Here is an 18,473-nt window from a genome sequence, read left to right on the forward strand (position 1 = left end):
TTGGGCAGCCCTAAGCGAAGAGGCAGTGCTATCAGGCCTATCCAGGCTTTTGGGGAACATCCCCTGGCTTCTCGGATACAGTGGACACCGGGTCTCTAGGCTGCAAAAATGTAGGTCCTGTGCTATCAGGAAGTGAGGCCACCGCTCGCTGTAGTCAGGGCGGTCACCGAGCCTGGAGCAAGCCCAGGCTGGGCCCCCACTCCCCATGGGGTCCATGCAAGGAGAAACCATGGGGAACCAGGAGCTGGGGAAACCGAGGCAGAGCGTGGCCCAAGGGGCAGAAAGAGGGGAACCTAAGGACTGGAGGGTTAAACGGGATGATCCGCGCAAAGCCCTCAACAGGGTGCCCAGCCCCCAGGAAACACCCACTAAGTAGGGACGATGATGGTGAAGGCGGTTAGAATGAGGGGAATTGGGCAGAAAAAGAGTGAAATAAGGAAAAGGAAGCAGCAAGGAAATCACTCAGCCTCTACTGAGTGTCTGCCATGCGCTCTTGCATCTACCGGCTGCCTTCATCTTTTCTTTTTCCATTAACTGTGCTCCGCAATTTGGGGAGAAATAGACCTCTCCTCACTTCACTGACGGAGAAACCAAGGCTCAAAGGGTGAAAGCATCTGCCCGGATAAAACTGGCAGGGCAGGATTCAAGGCCTGTGCAGCCCCAAAGCTCATGCCTTCCAGTGAGGAGGAGATATGCAGCAGAGGGGACACAGGAGGGGCCAGCCCCAGCACCAGGGAACAACCAGCCTAGACACCCAAAGCTCCAATATGGGCTCTGACCCTGGGAAGCTCCCAAGGGTGCAGGTGGAGGCAGGAGGTGGTCTGAGCAGTGATCCGATCAGATGCAGAATATGCTACTATTAGAGGATATACAGCATACAGGAAGAACAGAGGAGATGGGAAGGAGGACTTCCTGGAGGAGGTGACGTTTGCACCAAGCCCTGTGAGGAGAGTCCATCCTCCCAGAAGATGGAAGTACATTTGGTTCAAAGTAGCATTAGAAAATTGTCAGCTCTCTGACCATCTTTGCTCTCTTCTTTGTGGCCTCTGATTCACCCACCTTTCACAGCACAGTAGACTTTCAGATCAACCATAGACACCAGAGTTCCTCCAAACATACCCACTAACGTCTTCCTCAGTCTTTGTTCTTCCTTGTCTCCAAGAAATTTCCAAACTCATCATTCCTACCCCAGGACATCCAATCTCTGGCTAGGAAGAGAGCCCTTGTAGCCAAGCTGCCTACTGGCAAAGGGTCTCCCTCGAGGAGAGAGAAGGTCCCTAGGGTTGGGACAGAGGGACAAATCGATCCACAGAGTACAAGAAGAAATAGGATAGCATCTCACCCAAACCAGTTACACAATTTTGAAAAGGCAGCTCTCAAATAGGAAGAGCATTTATCTATTATGAACATTTTCCATTTTTAGTGGTAATTGAAGTTTTTCATCGGCGACTCACACTAAAAGCCCCAACACATTCTGATCTTCCCCGCCCGCTCAATGCAATTAGAGAATTTAATCAAACTTCACTGCAAGGGCCGCACCAGCCAGGCTATTTTTGAATTTTTCAATCTAGAATCATTTGGGGACTTTTTAATTGTTAGTTGGGTTTATTTATTGAACTCAGGCTTAAAAGAAAAATAAACAGCAAGGAGGCCAGAAGTGGCTGGAAATGCAAGAAGAACCCAATTCCTGCGATTTAATAAAGTCTGTCCTTGTTAGCGGCAGCCACTGGAAACTCCAATGAATTCAAATCTCAGCCAGGCCTTTCAACATCAGATTATTTACATCTTTCATCTCTTATGATACTTCAAATGAGATTGTTATAAAATTGCCCCTGTAACTGGGCAACTGTAGATCATAAAATAGGAGCATTATTGCATTAAAGGAGAGCGGCTGCATCTCCTGGAAAGCACATAAGCACATCATCTCAGAGATGCAGATCTGTGGCCGGCTCTGTATCTATGAACAATGAAATTGCCCCCAAAATTAAAAGCCTTCTGGCTATATATTTGTAAACACAATCAGATCACAGTCCAATAAAAGGGCCCTTTTGAATTAATGGGCATCACGTGGTCCTCCTGTCACGATGTTTCCCACTTTGTGTTGGAACAGCTCACCGCCTCCTCTTGTCTCCGTAAAGATGCAGGGGTGTGTGTGTGTGTTCCCTTGTTTCCTTTGGCTCAGGGTATATGCAACTCTCCTTGTTTTTAAGGCAATGGAATTGGATCGTAACTGTGGGAAATACCAAAAGGAACCAGGAAAGTCGCCCTTCATACCTGCGTGGCAGGAGAGTCCTCATCCAACTTCCCATAACTTCTGGTGTAAAACACTTTTCATTTAAAAAAGCTGTCGCCTCACTCATTTTTAAGAACGAGAATGGAGCTATATTGTTAAGCGGTGCAGTGATTTTTCTGTGCACAGGAAAGGAGAAAGGCCATTTCTTTAATTTAGATGATCCGAAACAAAACTTTCCTTTCCTGACAGCCTTTAGGTCTAATTTCTCTGCATGTTGTGGTTCAGGTCCCGGGGGGGAAGCCCCTCCTGAGACACAGGGTCCAAGGGGAGTGAGCGGGGCTGCTTCCCCCGCAGACAAAGCCGCATCCTGAGGGCATGGGCTCACTTCAGGGTCTCTCCGGGGGTCTTGGTGAAGCAGCCCACACCGACAGCAATCTAGTGACCGCCTGCGCTCTGCCTCGTGCGGCGTTTCCAGATGCATGAGGGCCGCTCAGCCTCCAGTGACCAAAACCCTGCTCGGTAAAGCAGGAGGAGTCTTGTGGATCTCCGACGCCCATGAAGAGTCTAAAGCAAGAAGAGTCATTGTCTGCGTAACTGCCAAGTCCACGCCGGGCAGGTTCAGGCACGGCTGCATCCAGCAGCTTCGGCCGTTCCATGGGAGCCGCGTCTATCTCCAGCTCTCGGCTCTGCTGGCCTGTGCGTTGGCCTTATTCTTGGATCCACGGGGTAGTCCTTAGCAAGTAGAGACTTACATCGTCCAGGCTGCTCTTACGTTCCCAGAAAATAGCGTCCTTCTCTACTGGTCACATCAGAAAAAGTCCCGGTATCCACGCTCAGGGACTGCCCAGAGTCATTGTCAATCCCTGGACTAATCATGGTGCCCAGGACCACGGGATGCACTGTGAGCCCGTGCCCAGGTCGCCTGCATGGTCTGGGTTCACAGGATGACGGAAGCCCCATCCAAACGTCATGGACAGAGAGAGGGGCTACCGCAGAGCCTCGGGGTATCAGGGCTCAAAAAGTAAAAAACGGACGGCTTCAAGTCCTTCCCTAACATCGAGGTAACCGTACATTCCTCTGCAAATCGAGAACTTGGTAAAGATTTCTGGCTTTAAAGTCAAGCTCCTGTTTCTTAATCTGCAAAAGGGGTGCAGAACTGCCTTTCCCGTGGATTGTTTTTGGGTTAAGACACGTGAAAGTGGCAGGGTACAAATAAAGAGCGTGATCAGGGGCGGGCAAAAGGAGGCCCGTAGTTATCAATAAAAGTAGGTGGACGGCTGTAAATAACACAATAATTAATAAGTAATAATACAGGAGCAAACTGTGTTCCTCACACTCACGACTGTAAACCTACTTCTGCCCACTCCCCGTACGCTAGACTCAGACTACGCATTCCTGTCGCTATGGGAGACCGTGAGCAGTGGGTCGTCAGCTGACGGCAGACCAGCCTCTAAACGAGCCCCAGCAGATGCCTTTAAGTCACCCCGGCCTCCCTGTCTGACAATCACCGAGGAAAGGGGCACCGGGGCCTCCCGTCCATGTCACTGTGGTTGAACAGGTGTGTCCTCTATGATGAACTTACGTAGGGTTCCGTTTCTTTTAGACCGAACCTGAGTTGTAAAGCACTTCAGCTAATCTTGGGAGACAGTGCTGGGAATCGGGAAGGTCGTTTACAGCCACGGGAAGAACTCGAGTCCATGGAATGGCAGCTCAGACAGGCACCTTCGGCTTTAGAATGGAGATAAAACAACATTAGCTTTGCCTTTTTCTTCCTTGCCATGACTTCCCTTTCTTAGAATATTGACTTCATTCATTTAATAAATATAATACATGATCATTGTGAAAATGCTCCAGCTATACAAAGAAAGTACAAAAGAGCCAGTAAAAAAAAAATTACATCAGAGAGACGCAAATAAAAACCACCATGAGATACCACCTCACACCAGTCAGAACGGCCATCATCAATAAATTCGCAAACAACAAGTGCTGGCGAGGATGCGGAGAAACGGGAACCCTGGTGCCCTGCTGGTGGGAACGCAGACTGGTGCGGCCGCTGTGGGAAACAGTATGGAATTGCCTCAAAAAACTAAAAATGGAACTAACTGCCTTTTGGACCAGCGATTCCACTGCTAGGATTATACCCGAAGAATCCTGAAACACCAATTCAAAAGAACCTCTGCACCCCTGTGTTATAGCAGCGCTGTTTACAGTAGCCAAGAGCTGGGAACAGCCTCAGTGCCCGTCCGTAGACGAGTGGATCACAGACTCTGGTACATCCACACAATGGAGTGCTACGCAGCAGAGAGAAAGAAGGAACTCCTGCCATTTGCGACAGCGTGGATGGAACTGGAGAGAAATATGCTCAGTGAAATCAGCCAGGCAGAGAAAGAAAAATACCGTGTGATATCAGCTAATACAGGAGACTAATGAGCAACACAAACAAACGAACAAAATTGAACCAGAGGGCATTCGCCTATGATCTCATTACCTGAGTGACTGTCTAATACAGCAAGGATGCCAGCCTGTGTAAAACCAAGCACACCATTGTCCAGAGACAGCCAACTGACCTGGAGTCTGCATGATCCTTCCCCATGTGGGAAGGCCACCCTCCCCTCCACACCCCCACTCTTATTAGGGATTTCTGGACTCAAGGGTAGGTAGGACGATGACCGTGTCCAACTTGAAGCAGCTAGAGGAGCACAAGACCTTCACCCATTGTCCTTTATAAGAGTATAAAGGGTCTTAAGTCTGAGAGGGAGGAATGGTTATTTTTTATTGTTATAAAAAATTAATTACTTAATTAATTTAAAAAAAATATATAGGAAAGGGTGAAGCCAAGGAACTTATATGCACGACCCATGGACGTGAACTAAGGGGAGTGGGATTGCTGGAGGGAAGGGGGTACTGGGTGGAAGGGAGCAAAGGGGGAAAAAATTGGAACTATTTTAACAACATAATCAATAAAATATACTTCAAAAAAGTTATCCAGATTCCACCACTGGGAAACAATGATCATCAATATTTACTAAACATTCCAGCCATTATTCTGTGTATAACGATAGGTAAAGAGACAGAGAGGTGATAATGGGAAAGGAAGTGAAGCGGACACAAATAAGAACATATTATGCACACTATTTTTAATGTTGAAAAGTACTAAGCTTTCTTTTATTTGAATTTAACAGGAGAAAGAAGAAGCTAAGCACACTTGAAGACTATTTCAGGTTCGTTCTCTTTACTTCACGGCAGACGATCCCCTTTGTAACAGGACTCTCTACACTAAGAAGGGAGACAATGAGTTGGACTCATCTTTAAATTACATTTTAATTTTAGACTCTTAATGTCCCCGCTATGAAAGAGGAGGAAATTAACACCCCGCACGCCCCCTTCCCTACCGCTCAGCTTTCTTCAGTTGTGGTCCTATTGTCTCCGTTTATCACGTTCACATGTGGTTCAGTGGGCCAGCTTTCAGGTGGCCAATGTCAGCCTTGCACATGACTCTGATGTTCACCCACTAACCGTGGTGCCATTATTCCTGCATTCCTTGTTTTAGTTCCTCTCTACGTGGTCTAGATTGAAAGGACACGATGAATTAGGGGCTCGGTTGGGGAACTGAGCTGTATTTATTTTCCCGAGAAGGCTCATAGGTATTGCCGTGTCTGAACACGGCATGTTTGTGCATGTTTGTCAATATTTCTAAAACCCTTGTATCTGAGGAGCAATGTAACTTGGCTTCGAAGTCTTGGAGCACACCTGTTATTTCTACTTTTACCTTCTTGGAAGCATCAGTCTTCTGGCATTGACTGTAGTTACGGAAAATTCGAAGACAACCCTGACTATTTTTCTCCTTGATTCCTTAAAATTTCCATTTTCTCCTAAAAGCCAATAGGATTCTTTCCTTACTCTTGAAATTCAGTATTTTCACAAGGGTGCATATTGAAGTTGCTCATTCTGTATCACCTTCTCCTGGGACACGATGTACCTCTGACCAGCCCTTACCCAATTTCAATAAAGTTTTCTTCCATGATATCATTCAATATTTTTCTCTGTCATTCATTTTTTTCTCTTCCGAAAGGGAGACAAATGTATGTCTTTGTCATGTTTCTCTTGTCTGTCTATTATAAACCCTTTTCATATCCTGGTCCTTTAAAAATGGGGGGGGGAGTTATTGGACAAAATAACTCGGGGCATAAGTGACATCTGAGGGCAGAGGGTTTAGAATCCTAAGTGACCTTCCGACACATAGCAGTCTTGCCCTGTGGTGAATGTCCTGCTCAAAAGGCCCATGCGGCCTCCCAGAGTCCACCTGGCCCCTCGTCCTTGACAATTTCCATCATGTTCATTCTGGTTTGGGACACTCTAATGGGCCTTAAAATTATGTAACATTTTTCTACTTCACATCAGTTTTTTCCTTGAGTCCTGCCGGCCCATTTTTAAACCTTTTGGTTGCTTTCTAATTTCTCCTCTATGCTCTATTTCTTAAAAGACCATTCCTGCTATAATATTTTCAATATTATAAGAAAGTATTTGTCTAAATTTCCCCACTCTGTCCTTGGGCGATTTATGTTCTCCATTCCCTTTATCTGCCTTTTGAGGAGAAATGTTTTCCCCCATGTTTATACTTATTTTGTTTTTATAGTGTGATGGGTCACAGGCTGGTTCCTCTGTGTAACATTTTGTACTGAATGGAGTTAGCCATGTGTTGACTTAGGGGCGGGGATAACGAATCGGGGCATCCTAAATGTGGATGCACGTGCCTGCCTGGAGCCCCTCTCTTCTCATCTCCGATTTCCTTGTCTCTGAGCTATGCGTGTACTCTGCCTGGCCCTCCAGAGGGACTCTGGGCTCTGCATCGGTGGCATGTCCTGCCCTCCTGCGCTTCTCCACAGTGCTGTACGACCAGCACTTCCCCCAACCCATGAGGCTTGGGCCAGGGAACTTAACAAACTGGCATGTTGCCTTCGTGTTTCCTCTGCCTCTACCATCCATCGCTGCAGAACCAACTGAGTCTCCTCAGGGGCATCGCCTGCCCACGCTCTGGGTGATGTTGTCAGAATCAATGGGTCATTGGCTATGCCTTTGAACCTGGGCCACTTGCTCTTAGGGAAACGTGTTTCCTGCTCAAGGTTCAGGGAGATGGGTGCCAGCTCTGGACACCCTCCTGTTGATCTGCGTTGCACTGGGTTTTGGAAGCTATGGATAAAGTTCCATGGTTTGGGATTGTGGCCTTTCCTTGTTTTTTAGGAAAGCAGACAGCTGTTTCTTTTTGTTGTTGTCTGGGATACATTTCAAGGAAAGTGATAAAGAAAATGCCCTCAACCAACTTGGTTTAACTCTAAAGCCTGGTTTGAGTCTTGGATAGAAAAGGGGTTTCCAGTTTCAAGGGTCTTCATGCATCTCAGATGCTTTTCTTAGTTGCGTGATCTCAGTCCTCAGTTTCCTGACTCTGTCTCGGTTTCCTCACCTGTAAAATGGGAATAATGCTCATTCTTAAACTTCACAGAGCTGTCGTGAGCACCACATGAATGAGTGCGTGGGAACAGCTCACACACCCACGAGGCCCAGCAAATCCTCAGCACACCTCTCCTATTATGATTATATTATTCTCCCAGCAACTCCATGCGGCAGAAGTCGTTGTCCTCGTGTGAAAACTGAAGTGCAGATTAAATGACTTTCCCAAGAGTTCACAGTCATAAGTGGCAAAACTAACTTTCCAGTCCCAAGGCTGTGCTCCCCCATGTTCCCCAAGTTGGAAAGATGGTCTGTCCAGCACCCTTCACCAAATCCTGGCAGATTCACTAGGACTGTGAATCAGAAGGTACCCATTTTGTAGGGAAGAGAAACCAAAATGTGAGCTGCCTAAGGCGACATGGCTGGTGAGTCACTGAGTCAGGACAGGAACAATGACCTTTAACAATCCAATGAAAAAATGCAAAGGGACCCATAGACTTACACCCCCAGTGGTATCTGCTCCTGCATATGGGGTCAGAGAAAGGAAAAGGAGATGATGGGAAGAAAAGTGGATCCGATCTGCGTAGACAAGTCATTTCATTCTCCAAGTCTCAAAAGCCTCCTTGGAAAATGGGGTTAATAACTGCATCATAAATGGTAAGTGAAGAAGCAGCCCTTTAAAACAGAATCCACTCTATTTTGTCAGTTTTGTGTGTAAAAATTTGTCATTTATCACCATGTGCCTGCGTAAGGTCATCTCTTCCCTCAGATCTGTCTGCTTATCTGTCTAAACATCGGGAGAACGTAAACACAACATACTCGTGTGTGTTTTCCAGGGTGGCAAGCATGCAGGTGATTTTAATCTTTTTCACAGATTTCTAAAGTTTCAAACTTTCCTATAAAGAGAAGAACACGTGTTATTTATATTACCAAGGGAAAACACAAGTCCTGCAAAAAAATATTGCTCTTGTGGGATCGCTGTGGGTGACGGCGACCACGCAGGAGTGGGAAGGGCCCAGGGTCCTGCAGCCCACCAGGCCTGAGCCCACCTTCTTCTCACCGGCCTGCGGTTCCCGGCGCGTCTCCGCCATTCCCGGCCCCCACTTCCTCATTTGTGCGGTGGGGACGCTACTGATTCTCGGGTTGGCAGGAGGCCATCGGGAATACCTAGTTAAATGCCTCCCACAAGGCCCAGCACACAGTAGTCACACCCCGATGGCAGCACCTTCGCCTTTGCTGAAAATTCCAGCCGGATGGTCTACAAGCCTTTGAGACGCACGGGCCAGAGAGGCAACCAGGGAGAACGTCAGCACGGCACTGTTTATTTGGACGGTGGAAAGATGGAAATCCCTCTGCTTCAACTGGCAGAAGCCATCGGCAGGCCCTGTTCCCAGCAAGCTCGTGGGGTCAGGGCTCCCCCCAAGAAACTTCCCAGCTCTCCAGCTTGCCCGTAACTACACAGATATCTGTGTGGGCCGCTGCTTCCCAACCACAAGAAAGCAGAACTCCTTCCCTGTTCTCTTCAGTGAAATCACTGCCTGCAGCCAAGCCTGGAGAGGGAAGGGGCCAGGGAAAACCCTCCAGACGCGGGGCGGGGAGCTCAGAGGAGGAACAAAAGCCAGCACCCCCCTGCTCGCCCAACACGCTGAGCCTGCAAGGGAGCAATCATGGATTTCATCACAAAGCCTGGATCCGGAGGAGGCAAGTCTCCCTGTGAGTCCTTCAGCATCACTCCCAAGTGCTGACGGAGCGCAGATTCCGGACAGAGCCCTGGGGTGGCTACTGTGGAGGGGAACGGATCAAACGCGGGTGGCTGGCGCTTGGGAAAGGGCGCACCAGGCAAGGAAACCGGGGAAGCAAAGCCAACGGGGCTGGAAGAGTGAGGGGCTCCCTGGGACCGAGCACAGAATAAGAAAGAACAGCACTGGGAGCTTAGCATGGAGCCGCCCAGGGACACTGGCACACAGTAGGTGCTTTGTAAATGCCAACTGGCCTGATGTTGATATACTTTGGGCAACATGAGGATGGAAGGGGGTCTCTGGCAGAGAGAACATTAAAGCTTTATTTTCCTCCTCAAACCTCAGTCCTGGGAGACCTGAGGCCCACACAAGTCCCTTCTGCCTCCAGGGTGCCGGAAGACATTTCCAGAGGGTCTGCTTAGAACCTGCACTCTGCAAATACCTTACATCAACTGTTCAAAGTCAGGGCACCGAGCACAGCCCAGACTGTTTCTCTCACTTCTATTCTTTCGACTTTCCTTTAAGTTCAACATGCATTTGAATTCAAGGGAAACACGGGCCACATGTTTTTAATCCATCGACACTTAAATCATCAAACTGTTGTGGGCCAATGCTTTGGAGGCCAGCAGGAATGCCAGAGCCTTTGAAAGACTTTCTTCTCTTTCCCCAGCAATCAGGAAGTTGCCTTTGTCTAAGAGGGAACCAAATTTAGACTCCAAAGGGGCTGCTGCACCCAGCTCCCAACCTAGCACCCTGCGAGGGGCCGAGCAGACCAGGAACTTGGCGCGCGCGGTGGCCGCCACCGCTGAGAAGGTATGTGCGGTCCAAGGGCCCGCCTCCTCACCCAGCCTGCTGCACCGAAGGTTTGAAAGGTAAGGAGAGAAAACAGGAGACGCGGCTCAGACCCTTGTTCAGTGGGGAAACCAATGGGCAAACCCAGCGGGACATGCAGACCCCGGTTTCACACCTGTGACCTGCGGTGGACCCCAGGGGCCTCGGTCTCTGTGTCATCCTCAGGAGAGGGGAGATCTGGAAATCAGCATCCTCTCCACGGGCTGTGGAAAGGGGGGCTATCCCATGAGAAGAGAATAAAATAAGATGCCATGAGCACAGTATGTGGGTGTCAGGACACACACCGCTCCGGGAATACACCTGGCAGACGATTCCACTTGCTTGCCCACATTCAGGCCCCGGTCCTGCCTCCGGTTGTCACAGTGCCTCTGTGGTCCTCATACCTGCCCATCTGCCCTCTGGCTCCCCGGCTGGGATGCCAGCCCCGGCTCGGGTGACCAAAGGTGACTTGAGCTCCGTCCCATGGAGCAAGGACAACAGAGAATTCATGGTGTGTGAACGGAACTGCAGCCCGCCGACGCGGATACCGGGGACGAGGGTGCCTCGCTGGGACGGGGTGACAAGGGCAACAACCAATCATGGTCCTTCCTCATCTACCTCAGATTTGCCCTGTGACACTCTTCCTGTGTGACAGACCCCCGCTGTCGCGTCCCCAGGGCAGAGGGTCTGCCTGCTGTCACGTGGCACATCCGCGCCCTCCCATCCCTGGTCTGAGAGCGATGGCCCCAGCCCGTGTCCTCCCCGTGGAGGGAACTGGGGAGAATCGGGCTCATGTTAGCGTGAGAACTGAAGCCTAGATGCGCCCCCCGGGCAGCACCCCCGCCCCCGGCAGCTACAAACGTCTGGGGGAGCCTATTAGGTAGCGGGCTCCTGGCTCCATCACCTCTGAACTGTGTGATCTGCACCAGGTCGCCTCCCAGCTCTGTGCCGCAAAGCCCTCCACGGTAAAATCAGATCCTGAGAATTAAATTAGCGGGTGCACAAAACACGCTGACAGCAGTGCCCGGCAGTGGTCCTCGCGTGTTTGCCAGCACCGTCATTATTACTGTTGGCCAGGGTGACGCGACCCGCGTACACAGAAGAGAGCACGTGGCGCGACATGAGCTGTCCACATTCCCTGCGCCCATCAGGAGCAGCCGCTGGTGGGGCAGGAAGCCTGAGATCCTGGCGCCTGAATGCTAGGGAGGGGTGAGGTCCGGCACTCCTGCCCACATACTGCCCTGTAGATGTTTTGCCTCTTATTTTTTCTTTTTAATTCACCACCAACAACTGAGTCTCTGATGCTTTGATATCTGCAAGGAAGATTTTCCCACCTGCGTCGGCAGCCCATAGCACCCACTGCAGCCAAAAAGGCAGAGAGAAAACGCTCCCCGCCAGCCCGGACGACCCATAGCAGCACCCTGACCAAGCAGCCCCACCCATCTGCTAACTGGGGCTGGGAGAAGAGGCCAGAGGAAGGTGGGGGGCGGGGAAGGCGATAAGGGGAGTCTTCAGCTCTGCTGTCCCTTCCAGAGATGAATCGTCACTACTTGGTTAAGAGAGATTTAAGACCCTGGGAAAAAAGGTCACATCAAACCAGTATGTCTGGCAGCCAAAGAAAGGGATGGACAGCACCAGACTCCGGGGACAAGCATTGTTCCTCAGCATCAGGGTCAGCCACAGGTAGCTCAAAGGAGCTGGAATTTTCCTTCTGTTCCAATCCTTTTTTTTTTTTTAAGTGTCACAACAGCCATTGTGTCAGGGAGCCAAATGTCACTCTGACAGCTGGGAACAGCTCTGACCACATGAAGGCAATCACCGGAGCCCATATTTCTCACTGCTGTGGAGGCAAGGGGACAGGTGTCCACTGGCCTGCTCACCTGCACAGAGAGGACGATCGGCCCCCTCCTCCCCCGTCTCACCTGTGCCACCCAGCACCGGCTGAGCCGACATTGCCGAGGGGTCAGTGGGACAGAGAAGATGCCCCGCCAGCTGACCCGAAGTCCAACTGGCACATTTCAAGTGTCTCTGGTCGCATGAGAGGCGTGGGCAGGTGCTGAGCCCCAGCACACGAAGGTGTGCACTCCCTGCTCACCCCGGGCTTTGGGAGCCTCTGTGTGCTCACCGGTAAAAGGCGACAATGACACAGCCCCTGTGCAGGCTGTCATGAGGGACAGTGGGAGTCCCACCCAGCCCCAGGCCCAAAGCAGGCACTGAGAACACTGTGTGTTCAGGGAGAACCTGAGCGGTTACCACCTCAGTCCCTTCGAGCCGTTTCCCGAAGAGTCTATGATCTTCACTGCTCCGGGGTGGAGTACGGTGGGGGACAGACAGAGAGGGACAAGCCCAGGCCCAGTGGGAGACAGAGAGAGGAGAGAGAAGAAAACACAAAGCAAAACAAAAAAAGAACAGAAGTCTCTGTGGTCAGGCAAGTTTGGGAGCTGCAGAGTTAGACCAAGTGGAATCCACTGTGTTGAGCCGATCTTGCTCATGTCCTGCTGGCCTGAGAGACAACTCAGAGCAGAGACAGTCATGAGGGAGAAGATCCCATGGCGTGGGACGACAGTCCCACAAACACTAGTGAATGACCGATCACCAGTCCAGGCCCACAGCTGGGCTTGATGACCCCATCCCTTGTCCCCACCCAGAAACTTCCAGAATTTATCACTCAGCCCATCCTGGGATCCTTTAAATGGAACCAGAAATTGCTTCCGTCCTGATTGGCGTGGGCTGCCTCCATGACACCAGTCTATGCCGGGGACAGCTGCGCTGAGCCCTCTGGGGGGCCAGAGGGAAGCCTCCAAAGAGCAGTGGGGAAAGCTCCTCACAAGTCCGGAGCCAGAAGGTGCCGGGTTCACATCCAAGCTCTGTGGCCTGACAGGCAATGTTTCAGTTTGCCCACCTCGCTGGAGGCTGGCCCTGCCCTCTGCCAGGGAAGCTCCACGGGCCGCATCAGAGGACCTGACAAACAACCTAGGCGTTTCCAGGAAAAAAGGGAGCCCAGCTTGAGGCCCTGGAAAGCTCAGTCCCCGAGGTTGAGTCAGCCTTGAGTCATGAGCGAGTGGCGCACTTATGCCAGCTGCAGCTCTCGGCAGCCACAATGAACACAGAGCTGGTGAAAACGGTGTTTTCACTCAGCAAAGGAGAGCATTTCAGGTAATGGGGCATGGCCGCATGTGTTGGCAATTCACCTTTTCCCGTGAGCTCTGGTCGCCGTGTCCAGGCCCGACCTCCAATAAAAAAAACTTACACCAACATTAACCAACAAGAGGTGTTGGATTTCAAAAGATTTCCCTTCCTCCTTAAGTATTTTGGGTGCAAAATGCTAAGTACACAAACCTTGTCTGGTTTGCTCTAAGGGCCCGAGCAGAGTATCTTCATCCCTGAGATGGGCAGCCACCTGGTACGTGCTGATAATTCTGCCCCACGCGGATACCACCGTGTAACGTTCTGTGGCCGGGGGCGGGGTTGAGAACTTGTGTTCTGACCCCTCATTCATTCCTGCATCTGTGCATTCATTCACCTGATGGTCCATTCATTCCTTCATTTCCTCACGTCACAGCTACTGGGAACCCTCGACGCCCTGGGCTCTGAGCAGAATAAGGAGCTGAGAACCCAACTTAGAGACATTTGACCATGAGATGGGTAGTAGAGACCAAGTCTAATCACTTCCCCTTCCAGGCGGGAACCCTGAGGCTCACCCAGCAGGTTGACAGCAGAGCAGGGAAGAGAAGCTGGGTCTGTGCCTCCCAGCAAACTCAGGAGGCCACCCAGGTCCAAGCTGAGCTTTGCCCTCCCATGAGAGGCAAGGGCAGCCCCTCCAGCTTCCCCTGGGCTCACATAAATCTCCAGGTGTGTCCCAAAGGAGGCCAGGGACGCTCCTGCCAGATGGCTACCTGCAGAACCGGGTCTTCCCTGCCAGGCCCCTGACTAATCGCAGGACGGCAGGACACTCCTAGGAGGGGCTCCTGGGTTCCCATGACTCAGGCGGTTTTCCCAGGACAGCCCTGTCCCGCATGCTGTTCCAGTGTTGCAATGCCCAGGCAGATGAGGCAAGAGGGACATTTGCTGCCTGCCCACCATTCCCAGAGAAGCCCAGGGCAGACCGCCAGGAGCCGGGAGTCCCAGCTCCCCCGGGTCCTCACCGTGTATCTTCAGCATCAGGACTCCTTTCCTGTTCTTTGAACTCTAACAACCTGGTGAGAGAAATGGGAGTTTGGGCCGGCCGAGCAGGAAGCAGGCTCGTAGCAGCAGCACAGGAGGGACCCGAGGAGCCGAGACTTGAAGCCTTTCCCAGGGTCACCCCAGGAGTGAGGGCACGTCTGGGGCTGGAAGCAAAGGTCTCCCTAAGAATAACAGTGATGCTAACACCAGGGAACTCTGGGCACATACTGGGCCCGGCACAGGTTCAGCCCTTGAGGAGCATCCCTCAGTTCATCCTCAGGGGCCCCACAAAGGTGGGGAGCGGTGCTCAAACTCGGGCCCTCTAACCCTCCAGCAGAGCACCTACCTGCTGGGCGCACCACCACGGGCGGCCCCTCGCCCCTGCTCAGCCCTGTGTGCCCGTAGCTGGGTCACTGCTCCTCCCAGAGCTTCAGGTCGCCGCCTGCGCAGTGAGACCCAGAGGCCCCCTCACCGTGCCAGAGACCAGGGGGGCATGGTAAGGACTCTGTTCTCTCTCTCTCCATCTCCACCTCCAAGCCCCTGTCTTGCTGTAGTCTCACATGTCCTCCAAGCCTCAGTTGGTCACATCAGTCCTGTAGGCAGAGGACAGAGCAGCTATTTTGCAAAAGGAACACTGTGCTGTGAGCCCGAAGGCAAGTGGGGCAAGTCCAGGGGTGGTCAGGTCTGCTGGGTGCCCTCGGGCGTCCCTCCCCTGTGCTGGGCCCAATGTTCTCGCCCGTAAGCTGAGGCCCGATCCCTCGTGTCCCTCCCAGTGTTGCTATGTTATGCTTCTGAAATTCCAAGGTTATTTTTAAGTTGCTAATTTCCAAATTCAATCAATCAGAGGCATACGTGTACTTTTTTCCCCTTCTCAAAACAAGACAGCGGAAAATTTTTTACTGAACACCTATCATGAGGAACATTCCATATTTCTTGAATGAGTAAATTCATTCATTCACTTCACTGATTTGTGCACTCCCTCACATGAATGGCTTTGAATGAATGAATGAGTGAGTGAGTGAGTGAATGAATGAGTGAGTGAGTGAATGAGTGAGTGAGTGAATGAGTGAGTGAGTGAGTGAATGAATGAGTGAATGAATGACTGAATGAGTGAATGAGTGAGTGCATGAATGAGTCAGTGAGTGAGTGAGTGAATGAGTGAGTGAATGAATGAGTGAGTGAATAAATGAATGAATGAGTGAATGAACATTCTACATCCAGAGCTTGGTGCTCTAAGGGGTGTGACACTGAGTCAGCCACCTGGGTCCTGGAATGTTCTCACCCTGGAGCAAATTTACAAAGGTTGCAGAACCTTCGTTTTCCTCTTTATAAAGTGGAGCCGACGACGGTGCCTCTTGGAACCGGGTAGCTGTGCAGATTCAGTGAGCTGCCTGGCCTGTCCATGAGAGGGCCTGACTGCGCTCAATGCCCAATAACTACCCCCGCGTGGTTTATGTGATCATCACTCCGTAATTTCAGGCGGGGTGGAGAGCACTTGTTACCAGCTCTTGACAGAGCGTGGCGACAATTTCAAGGAAACGCAAGCCACCCCTTCTCTCAGGAGATGGCACTGGAGCAGGCAGACAGGACAGCCGTGGACTCGTGGGTACGGCTTTAGGAGGGGGGTGTTCCCAGTGTGGAACGGCAGAAGGACAAATGGAGGGAGGAGTCGGGGTCAGGACAGGAGAGGCCGCGTCACCTGATCATTCCATCACGGGCCTCGTGGTCTAGGGGACAAGGACAGCTCAGGCCACTGAGCGCACCCGCAGGGCTGGGAAGAGAAGAGGTTACACCTCCATAGGACATTAAGGTAGAGCACTGTGAACCCCAAGCTAAGGAGTTAGCCTTGCTTTGTTAGCAAAGGAAACCATGAAGGATGACACTCAATCACGAAAGCACACTAGTAAACACCGGCTTTAGAAAGATACGGTCACGATGGATTGGGAGAGAGGGGGAGAGCGCAGGGCTCCGGGTAAGAGCCAAGAGGAGCACTCAGCAGGGGCGCAGAAGGAAAACAGGTAGATAGAAGATAAGGAATTTATATGACTCAACACCAAGAAGACAAACAATCCAATGAAAAAATGGGCAAAGGACCTGAACAGACACTTCTCCAAGGAGGACACACAGAGGGCCCATAAGCATATGAAAGGATGCTCAGCATCACTAGCCATCAGAGATGCAAATAAAAGCCACCATGAGGTACCACGTCACACCTGTCAGAACAGCCGTCATCAACAAATCAACAACTTGTGCTGGAGAGGATGTGGAGAAAGGGGAACCCCGGTGCACTGCTGGTGGGAATGCAGACTGGTGCAGCCCCTGTGGGAAACAGTATGGAATTGCCTCAAAAAACTAAAAATGGAACTGGCTTTTGAACCAGCGATGCTACTGTTGGGATTATACCCAAAGAATCCTGAAACCCCAAATCAAAGGAACCTCTGCACCCCTATGTTCATAGCAGTGCTGTTTACAATAGCCAAGTGCTGGAGACAGCCTAAGTGCCCATCTGTGGATGGGTGGATCAAAAAACTGTGGTACATCCACACAATGGAGTGCTACGCAGCAGAGAGAAAGAAGGAACTCCTGCCATTTGCAACAGCATGGATGGAGCTGGAGAGTATTATGCTCAGTGAAATGAGCCAGGTGGTGGAAGACAAATACCATATGATCTCACCTATAAGAGGAACCTAATGTACAAAAACAATGAGCAAAACAGAACCAGAGGCGTGGAAACAAGGAGCAGACTGACAGCGCCCAGAGGGGAGGGGGAGGGGACAAGGTAGGGAAGGGGAAGGGTTTAATCAAGGAACAGGTATAAAGGACCCACAGACGTGGACAACGGGGTGAGGACTGACTGTGGAAGTGGGCAGCGGGCAGGCAAGGAAGAGCAATAGAGGGAAAATTGGGACAACTGTAATTGAACAACAATAAAAAAATAAGATAAAATAAAATAATATAATAAAATAAAATAAAGAAAAGTGGTTATGGACATAACTCAGATAGGACAGGATGTGCGCAGCAGGGAGCAGCTGCCAAGGCCTGGCGTGGGGCTGGATGGCCCGGGGACTGGCTCCTCAGACAGACGGCGCCTTCCAACGGGTCCCCGTTCAGGGAAGCAGACTCTGCGTCAGGTCTGGGCACTTCGCACTTTGAGCCACAGGGGGGACTCCCAGGTGCCGCGCTCTCACCAGCAGAGGACATGTGGGACAGTAGCCCAGTAGAAATCCAGTCTGGAGACAGTGGGGTGTCCCCTTGCGCCCACCAGGATGGAGGAGTTGGCCTCATCGGCTGCCCTGGGGAGGGTCAGGAGAGTCCAGGGCTGATGGGGCAGAGCCTGCGGGACAGCCACCGGGTCACACTCCACTCCCACTTGACACTAACCAGTCCTTCCTTCAACCCCTGGAATTAAAATCTTTATCGTACAATAAAAACGGCTTGTGTGCGTGCATTTGTTTCTTGTATACTACTTTTCGACCCTCTGAGACCCCACAGTCTGAGATCTTAGGTTCTCCTTACGTCAGAACGTCTCCACCTCGTCGGTATCACTGTTCTGAACCAGACAACTCTGGGTGTTTAGCAGCATGCGTGCCTCCCGCAGCCAAGGCCAGGAACACACCCTCCCTCCCCAAGATGTGACAACCAAACATGCCTCCAGACATCGCCAAATGTCCCCCAGGGGGGGCTAAATTGCCCCTGGTTGAAGACCACTCTCCGAGATGAAGGGACACTCTCAAGTTCAGGCCCTCACATTTTCATCTCACACGCGTAAGATTTTTCAGAAATAAGGAGAGTGACATAAGAAGAATAACAGCGATGGCCTTGCAGTCAGACCCCAGGACTGTGCTGCTCCCAGGCTCCCTGGGTATGAGGCCAAGGGGCTGAACTTTCCCCTCACCCCCACCCCGGGGTGTTCAACTGGAGAAGCAAAGCGGGCAGAGCCGGATGTCCCCAGGGAGGAAGGGCCCTCACAGCCGGGCGGGAAGCCCCGAGGGCCTCCCAGGGCTGTCCCCAGGAGAGTGCAGGCCACCGAGCTGCTGGCTGGCTGTCCTCTGGCTGTC

The sequence above is a fragment of the Furipterus horrens genome, unplaced genomic scaffold (assembly GCF_987537825.1).
Source record: "Furipterus horrens unplaced genomic scaffold, mFurHor1.1.pri manual_scaffold_3, whole genome shotgun sequence".
Taxonomy (NCBI): domain Eukaryota; kingdom Metazoa; phylum Chordata; class Mammalia; order Chiroptera; family Furipteridae; genus Furipterus; species Furipterus horrens.